General features: G+C 26.7%; 1 long non-coding RNA gene across 1 annotated transcript; it reads right to left on the bottom strand.

The window, feature by feature from the left end:
• Nucleotides 1–553: 553 nt before the first annotated feature.
• On the bottom strand, nt 554–6,349 carry LOC129958066 (uncharacterized). The gene is made up of 3 exons (XR_008783121.1): nt 5,380–6,349; nt 1,621–3,308; nt 554–920 (listed from the first exon to the last, which is right to left on the bottom strand). It is a non-coding gene; the product is annotated as an uncharacterized LOC129958066 (long non-coding RNA).
• Between the last annotated feature and the right edge of the window lie 351 nt (nt 6,350–6,700).

Here is a 6,700-nt window from a genome sequence, read left to right as displayed (position 1 = left end):
AATTTTTCAACTTTTATTTTTTATGATAAAAAAAAATCATAAATTAGTCTCTTTTATTGTTGTTTGTTTGATTTTCCATACACAGCTTAAGACCATCTACTTTGAAAACAATTTATTCAAGAACTTTGAAGAGTGTTGCAGAAAATAATAAAAACTAAGAAAAAGAAAAAGGTAGGAGAAGAATGACTTCAATGCACAGGAGTAAGTTTTAGAATGCACATGTAAAGAATAACTTCAAATCCCATCAAATAACAGCTCAAGTTTGATTTTGCGAAAAGTTTGATAGAAATGAATGCATATAACATCAATAAAAATTCAGGACTCTTTGCCTTCAAGGGTATATTTTATTTATTTTCTGGAAATGTATCAATACACAACAGAGCAACTGGTAAATACTTTTTTCAACTTCTTTAATTTTTAATATATATATATATATATAATAAATTGAAAAATAATTAACATACAACAGTTTCATGAAATAAGTGCTATTTAATACCATAATAGCATTAAATTTTATACCATATTAATACTAATTATTTTAATACCATACAAATCTTGTTAAAATGCTCTAATACATTTTTAAAGCACACATAAAAAAAATTACAAATAACAAACATATTTTTGAAGTATGAAAGTAATAAAATATGTATAAATTAACTTGGAAGAGATACATTCTTTTCAACACAATGTGTCAAACTATGTTTTATTTTTGGATGTTTTTTAAGTAACTCAAGAGAAAATTCCATATACATGTTCTTTTAGGGCAGGTGGTAATGCTCGCTTAACTGGTCTTCCACCAACTTGACTTTTCCTTCCACGATAAATTGATTTTGTTCTTGCAATTTGCTGTAGGTTGGACAGGTATTTGATTGCCTCTCCTTCTACTACACTTTAAAACTCTGCTTGAGTAATTAAGATTTCTAAAAGGAGGGAAAAACAAAAGAAGAAATCTAAGTACATTTTCTCCAACTTTCATCATAGAACTGAAGAGTTAAGTGGAAGAAAGTCCTACATGACATTTTAATGAATTAAAGAAATCTAGCTTTAGAATGTATAAAAATACAAGAAAGCCACTTATAAAACCTCTTTTCATAATGAAACTATCTTATTAAATTGTCTATAGAATAGATCCTACCATATTATAAAAGAAGAATATATAAATTTTCACACTGCCATTTGACACTTTCTTCCACTGAACTCTGCAAGTGTGGTGTAAAAAAATGATAAGTTGTTAGTGTTAACCCATAACATATAGCATTAACAATACTTTAGAGAACATTAAAATAAAATTAATAGAAACCCATACACTGTTTAGCTGAAATTTTAACACTATATTTTTAGATTCTTGTTCTGAATATATATTGTAGTAAATTTATCACTCTTTCAGTTTCAATTTTTACAGCAATAAAAATTAAAAGAAAGGCATCAAACAATTAAGAAATCTAAAGCTAAACAGACTTTAAAACTGGATTTTAAAAGTATAGCCTTTAAAAATAAAAAAATTACTTTGCCACAATATAATATAAACATTAAATTGTGACACATTAAATCTTATTTCCTATCTTGTAAATTTTCTAATGTAAGCTTAACAAGCCTACAAAAATAAGTTTAAAAAAGTACCTTCCAAAGTTATGCAAGGCAGACATCAATACAGTTTCTGTTTCTCCAAACTTGCTTACATTCTTCACCATTTTTTTATTGCTGGCTTAAAAACATCAGGATTATTTTTGTATCCGGATTTAATCCAATTATTTATATCATCAAATTTTTGTAAGTAATCATCATCATCATTATCTGCTTCACTATCCGAGTTTTGATATGAAGTTGCAATGGGTAGTGAAATAGTGTTAATAGTTGGTAGAACCATGTTATTATCATTGCAAGACTGTGAAATTTTGTCAATATCTAAAGGTGAAAGTGTATCATTTGAAGAATGCGGAAGTGTATTATTATCAAATTGCGAAAGTAAATCATTAGCTTTCCATTCGTACCACAAAGCAAGTACAAATGAAACTTTCCAAATCAACAAAATAGTGATCAATTTCAAAATAAGTATTGCACTTATTTAGTGATCTGATGTTCTGAGTCCCTTTATCATCAGGCAAAAACTTTTTTACTAGTTTTTTGGAAGAATGCCCAAAACTAAAATCTAAATATCTACAATGTAGATACTTCTCAAATGACGATGTGACAATGAAGTTTAATAATTGAATTAAGCTAAATGCTTTCACTTGTCCAAGTATGGTCTGTCTCTTTTAAAACTTTAAACAAAATTTCAACATAGTTTGTTGTATTGTTTCCCCTGGTTAAAAGCATTTTTCTATGACAAGTGCACCATAATTGCTTTTTGGAGAACAACTTACTCAAATATATGATGAATTTGTCTTATTTCCTAACCATGCTACTCTCCAACATATTTTGAAGCAACTCTTTCAGCTGCATTTCAGTTTCTGCATACATCAATGCTTTAAAAGAAAAATATAGTTCTTGACAATGCTCTTTTAGAATTTTATGTTCACTGTTCATAAGCCATCACCACAATGCTTTCAGCACATGAAACTTACAGAGTAAGTAAGTGGAATTAGGCCATATTTCACTCAGAACTTCTTTCTTTAAGATCATCACTTGTAATTACAATCAGTGGCCCATTTTGCAATAAATAACATTTCTCAAGGAAACACTCACAAAGATGTTTCACTCCTTCACGAAAAATATTAGTTTCTTCTGCATTTGTGATGAAGCACCCAATAGGTATTCCACCAGCTACACATGAAGAAATAAAAAAAAGTAAACACGATTATTTAATCTGTCCATATGGCCAGATGCATAAACCATTATCAATTCTTGAACATTGCTAAGTAAATCTATACTTTGCTTCATTATTAGAGTCACTACAGCAGTCATCAAGCTACTTTTTCTTTTGAAAAGGCAGCTTTACAAAATGGCTGTTGATTGTAAGAGGATATTGCTTTCTTTTTGTGACCCCTAGATTTTCCTAAATTCATTATTTAGTAAGTGATTTATGAAAGATAATTAGGGTAGCTTAGAACTGTCCATGTATGCTTCTTCATAATCTTCATCACTCTGAAGCTCTAATTCCATTTGCAACATCTGTCTTGCAGTAACTTCTATATGTCCTAATTCAAACAACTATATCAAATGCTTTCACATTAAATTTGATAATGGTCTGAACTTTTTAACAGCAACACTATCAAGCAAATGATTATGAGAATACAGAGGCTCATATAAAGCAGGAAACTCTATAACTTCTGGGAGTGGTTCTTTGTGTTTTGGCAGTGAAAAAATACCTGTAATCAAAACAATTTGAATATTTTACCATGGATATATTAAACGTCAGAAATAAAAGCAAAGAAAATTTAAGCTTTTCAAAATATGATAATTCATAATAATATTAAAGATAAAAAAATTATTATTGAAAATATAAGAAATAATTATTGATATTGAAAAATAAATAAATAAACAAAGCAGATATTAGATATTAACACATATGAAGAAAAATGTAACCTGATTTTTTTTAAATAATTAGTTTTATAAGTATATAAGTGACAAATAAATTCAACAATCACACTAAATAAAAATTTCTTATCTCGATCTTTTGACAATTCATGATAAAAAGGTATAATAAATTAAATTTTATTTCTATGGAGTGCAGGGTTTTGATCATAAAACTGAATTCATTAGTTTTTTTCTTGATGTTTTATACTAGAAGCTTAAATTAGAATGTCTATAGAATAGGATGGCCAGTCATGTATGCCACAATATATACTAGTTACCTGTCATGTATTAATTTAGTTAAAAGTTATGAAAATACAAATATTTTTCATGTACATAATATATACATTACATTACATAATATTTACATTACAAATCTAAAATGTTTTATGTTTAAATTCAGTAGTATAAAATAAAAATAATCTTTATTTGTAAGTTATTAAAATAATTAAAAATCTCTTTAGTAGTTAGAAATTTAATTTTATACTTAAGATATGAAATATTAGATTATACTGGATTATGAAACTATTGAAGTTTGCTGTGACGAAAGTACATAAAAGTTTGAAACTTAAAAAAAAAGACAGAAATTAGAGGACAATCCTTATCTCTAGGCAATTCTTAAAAAGCCAAACTATGGAAATGTTGTTCCTGCATTTTAAGACATGATAAAAGTATGATTTTTTTTCATAACAAAGTTCAAAAGGCAGTGCTCACCCCTATACATCAAGTATTTGCAATATGTTTCTCCATAAATACTGCCCATGTTTCATATATTTGATTATATATTATTTGTTATTATTATTAATCAAATTTAAATAATTAAAACTTAACTTTAAATAGTAATTTTAAGAACTGCAGGGCATCCAGTATTTTTACTTTCTTTCATATGTTTTGATACCTGTAAAAATAGTTTTTGTGTAATCATCAATAATGAGAGCACTAAGTGTTGATGTCTAATTCCAGTAGAAGAAAATAATTATTTATAAAGCTATGAAGTAATGTTTTAAAAATTTTAAATAATAATAAACTAATCTAAAGTCTTTATTTTTTATTTTAAAAATATTTAAAATGTGTTTAAAGATGATAAATTTATTAAAATTATAAAATTTCAATATTTTAATTCAATTCTTAACCCCTCATTGGGTGCAACTGGTCTATCACGTACAACTTTTAAATTCAAGTCAATTTAGTGCCAGATCTGAAATTTTTTAAATGTTTTCTTAAGATAAAATGTGCTCTTATTCATGAAATGTGTGTTATGAAGATGACAAATCATAGCACACACAAAAAAACAGATTTTCTTTTGTTTATTGAACTTATCAGAAGATTGAAAAGAGAATAAAAAGAACAGATATTTCCATACTAGGAAAATATATATAAACTATACAATATTTGCTACGTGCTCTGTAACAAGGCAGGCACAAATACCATTCTTGCCTCAAGCCAAATGAACTTTAGATCACACCTTGGTTAAAAACATATGTTAGCTCTAAAACATTTATGAATTTGTAACATTAAAACAATTTTAAAAACATGAATAATACAAATACTTATTATAATGGAATTTGATGCAATTAAATATATCTATAGCTAGACAGATACAAATATGTCTCTTGCCACATGCTAAATAAACTTTAAATCTAACCTTGTTATTATCTAAATAATAAAACATAAAGTGTTTAAAATAACACACGTAATGCATTTGAATAATATAAAAATAATATAAATAATTGAATAATAATAATATAATATTATATAAAATAATGTTATATAAAATTAATATAATATTAATATTATATTTTATATAACAATATTAATATAATAATATTTTATATAAAAATAACAATATAAAATATTAGTTATTACTTGTTGCACATTGTGTTGGCATCTAAATTCACCTTTATAAACATTAAGGCGTCCAGTTGATTTCTGTTTTCTCTGAACACGCCAAACTGATTCTGATCTTTGTCCATGTTCTTTAATCCATACCTAAAATATGTGTTACAAAAATGCAAGAAATAAGTATTCAAAAGAGATGTATAAACTATTTATATATTTATAAATTTTGATATTAAGTTAATAACTAATATTAAGATTAATAACTAGATTGTTAGGCTGTTAATAACTATAATAATCTAAATATCTTAATAAATATAGCACATTTGCAGATAGGCATCTTATGGTAATAATTTTAATATGAAATTAAAAAATAAATCTCTTGCGTTATTTTATTTTACATGCATAGTCAATAAGAACTGTAATGATTTCTATACCGTTTAATGTCATCTAAATATCTTAATAAATATAGTATATTTGCATACATATATTTTATGGTAATAATTTTAACATGAAAATTGAATTAAAAAATTAGCCGAAAATTTTCCGTAAAATAAAAGCTTGATTTTCAAATCTTATTTTAATAATACTTCACAGAAAAACTGCTACATGAGCTAATTCTTTATTTATTAAGATCAGAAATACAAAAAATAGTTATAATCTCATCAATCTCAATTATTTTATGCTTGTATTTCTCAGGAAGATTTAATTTCTCCATTCTGAAAAAGAGCAGACAAAAAAGTACGGCGGAAATGAACAACACAGGGTTGCAGCAGATATAGCTTAGAAAAGTCTATGCGAAAGAAATCGACCAATCAGAGCATGTCGGTATCCTTTACCATAGAGTTAAGGTGGGTTCACACGAGGCTTTTTATTGCGCGCAAACGTTGTCTCTCTACTGTTGTCCCTCTATTGTCCCCGTGTGAACAGTTGAGACAACGTGTCCCGTTGCAGTCACGTGATTTTCCTGAAGTAGCTGTGACCTTCTATTGCGCGCAATAATAAGCCTCGTCTGAACCCACCTTACATCTGTACAATTTGCGAACTCACATTGGCACGTCTTGTGAAAATTCATAAACACCACTCGTACTGAGAAAAAGTCTGAAAAAATTTAATACCTGAATGAGAGATAAAACCAAAAGTAAAAATAATGGAATTATTTTTCCATAGCCATGTTTATGACTTCTTCTTCTTCTTTTTTTTTTTAACATAATTTTTTGCAAGAATTATATGGCAACAGCGAAATATAAACTAGGTTTTGTTTTTGAATTACTTATTTTATTTATTTATTTTTTGTTTAAATATTGACACCTTCAACTTTTGTTGTCTTGTTATCACGATGATCCAAACA

Source organism: Argiope bruennichi, chromosome X1 (genome assembly GCF_947563725.1).
Source record: "Argiope bruennichi chromosome X1, qqArgBrue1.1, whole genome shotgun sequence".
Taxonomy (NCBI): Eukaryota; Metazoa; Arthropoda; class Arachnida; order Araneae; family Araneidae; genus Argiope; species Argiope bruennichi.
The sequence above is the reverse complement of the archived record's forward strand: the minus strand, read 5'-3'. Positions and strand labels throughout refer to the sequence as shown.